At 36.8% G+C, this 3,200-nt stretch overlaps 1 protein-coding gene across 1 annotated transcript in view; it reads left to right on the forward strand.

The window, feature by feature from the left end:
- Positions 1 to 3,200, forward strand: part of CTNNA3 (catenin (cadherin-associated protein), alpha 3) — a 2,098,639-nt gene that overhangs the window by 991,147 nt on the left and 1,104,292 nt on the right. The window lies entirely within an intron of this gene.

A 3,200-nucleotide genomic window follows, 5' to 3' on the forward strand; every position in this document is an offset into this window, starting at 1 on the left:
TACAAATCACATTATTAAAGTAATGGTAATAATAAAAAAAATTAGAAAGATACCAAAACATTCACTCACATAGATATTTTTATACCTCTGTGACTGACATATGATAAATTGCGCATATTAAAAAGGTACAATTTTGGTAAGATTAATATATGTCTCCAAAACAAAACCAACATCACAATCAAAATAGGGAACATAATGATCTTCCCCAAATTTTCCTTTTGCCCTTTTCTAAACCCTCTTACTCAGTCCTCCCTTAAAAATCTTTCCTAAATGACTTGGATAAGAAGGGAAATTAAAGGCATGCAATATTAAATTGACCATTATAAGCAATTTTATATACACACACTGAACTGAAGTAGCAGACAGTAGAAATTCAAAGAAGGAAGATTTCAGGAAAAGACACAAGCGTGTGGGAACAATTCTTAGATGCCAGGGAACTTGAATTAAACCTGGAACAGGCAGAATGCATTTGGAGAGCATTTCAGCTTGGAGGCAAGGGAAAACAAAGCTAAGACAAAAATGAGGGCCCTACAATCCCGAGAGAGTGCGATTTCTTTGACCCAAAAAGAGGTAGTATATTGATGATCTATAGGAAATGGAATTTGGCTAGCTTGTGGAAGATATTGAAAATGAGGCTGAGTGTAGATTAAGATAATGAGGAACAACCAAGGACTTTTTTTTTAACTAGGGAAAGTGATCTAATTAATTCATTTATTCATTCATTCAAAAGTAGTTTTATTGAATATCCACTATGTGTCAGGCACTATTCTAAGTGCTGATGAAGTGCTTTTAATGTGTGGCCATTTGGAAGAGCACACTCTGCTTTGTGTGTGTACGTGTGTGATTTATTTTTTCAAATGAACTTTATTTTAAAAATTTTAGATTTACAAAGAAGTTGCAAAAATCTTATAGTCTTGTACACCCTTCACCCAATTTCCCCCATTGTTAACATTTTATATAACTATGGTACATTTGTCGAAATTAAGAAACTAACATTAGCACATTACTATTTACCAAACTCTAGACTTAATTTAGATTGTTTTAGTTTTTACCTAATGCCTTTTTCTGTCCCTAGGATTCCATACAAGTTACCATATTACATTTAGTCACCATGTCTCCTTAGGCTCCTTAGACTGTGATGGTTTCTCAGGCTTTCCCTATTTTTCATGATATTGACAGTTTTGAGGAGTACTGATTAAATATTTTAAAAATAAAATATCCTTCAATTTGGGTTTGTCTGATGTTTCCCTCACACCTTTTTTGAAGTAACAAATAGAAGTTCCATCCACAAATCCAAAGAACAGTTGATGTATTAATTTTATGTTTGGATATTTCAGATCTTTAATCTTTTTTGAACAGTAGACCTCATATTCTCCTCCAATCATGTTCAAGGTATCTATTTTCTTACCTATTCATTGTGGGTATCACCTTTACCATTTCAGGCTACCAGGGTTTCCCGGAAAGAAGTGTTTCCATTTAAATCAGTAGAGATTTGAATGACAGATTCCAGGAAATCCTTCTGAGACCTCGAGCCCTTTGATAACCCTAATTCAGTCGCCTCTGTGGTTAGAACTTCATTAACAGAGGCTAAAATGCTTAGCTGCGTTCTGATCCATCATTCAAATCATCACATGGTTTTGCTTAAATTTTGTGCAAGTTGCTGACTGCCACATCACAGATTAGTGCACTGAGATTACAAACTACAGACTTGGTCACACAGGCCACTGTGCCATTTTCTTATATTCTCAAACCTCCCCATAAATTGAAACACCCAAATTTGAGCAAGAAGATGCTGAATAGAATCGACCCCATATATAGTTTCTTTAACATGATATTTCTTAACGAGTAAGAAATGGACTCTGGCCCATTTTTTTCTAAGGAAAAAAAAAAGGTGTGTTATATCTACAGGATTCTTCTCTCTTCTGGGACAAAAAAAATTACAGTCACATTTTCTTCCTATCTGTCTACTACATAAATTTGAATTTATTCTGGCCTTTAAGACCCTTAAAAATACATTTTTCCCCTGGATAGGTATATGCTTAGGTTTGATTCTGGCCCCTCTGGTTATTGGCAGTGTGACACTGAATGCATCGCTTAGCCTTTCTTAGTCTTGCTGTTTTGATCTATAAAGTTTGGATGATAATATCTACCTCCTAAACTGCTTTGGGAATCAATTGAGATAAAGCATGTAAAGTATCCAGCACAGTGTCTGGCACAAAACCAGCTCAATAAACATTAGCTGTTCTTCCTAGTACCCAGCACAATAAACTAATTAAAAAAAAACAAAAACTGGGTGCATTAGCCAAAATTCCAATAATAGCAGCTGATGTTTTCAACTATCCTTCCTGCCTTGTAACCTGTCCAGACATTCAGATGCCCCATATCCCACTGTTCCAGCCTCCAGCTTCCTGACCACCAGCCGTCTACCAGAACTCTACGTTCACTCTTCTTGCAAAGGAAGAATGGCTGCCTCCACAGTTGTTAAAAAGGAAATAGTTTAAAAAATGTTTTTTGAAAATCCACATAAAATATCTGTTTGAGTTAGGAAATTAATCATAAATTTTGCATATAGGATTTTGCTTTGGTGACCACATGGAGTTAATGAGCAAATAGAATTTTTAAGAATGTCAGGCTTTGTTTTATTTTTTTAAACCAGCTGGAGCTAATGTCTACCATTGGCATTCTCTTAGAGTCACCAGTCAGTTCTTGCCACCAGCAAGGGATGTGGACAAGCTGTTGATATATGGATTTTCATGACCCCTTAACACAGTTCTGCATTTGTTGGAAGCCCTAAGAGACTCGTCTGGGACTGAGCCACTATCAGAGCTGTTGCAGGCCCCCTGCCAGGACTCACAAATCCTGGCTTTGCGGGTAGTAATTTTAGTTGTCTTCTCAGTATGCCCCACCATAGATCCTTTCTTGTACTGTCTGTTACTTCCTCAATTAAAGAACGCAGCTTTCTTTGTGCTGTCCTGTGGATCAGATGCTTCAGAGCAGCAGGAAGAGGATAATCCCACACCTACAGAAATGCAAAGGTTCCTTACTTTCTAAATCAATCAGCAGGGCCTGCTCTGCACAGCCAAAGTAGCAGTGTCTTTCCTGGCAGGCCTTGCTAGCAGAGGGATAGTTCAAGAGTCCTTATCCACAAGCATTTGTACTCTTTCCTGTTATCCTCAAAAGAAGTAAAAAAGTAGTAAAAA

Source organism: Propithecus coquereli, unplaced genomic scaffold (assembly GCF_000956105.1).
Source record: "Propithecus coquereli isolate 6110/MARCELLA unplaced genomic scaffold, Pcoq_1.0 Scaffold117, whole genome shotgun sequence".
Taxonomy (NCBI): Eukaryota; Metazoa; Chordata; class Mammalia; order Primates; family Indriidae; genus Propithecus; species Propithecus coquereli.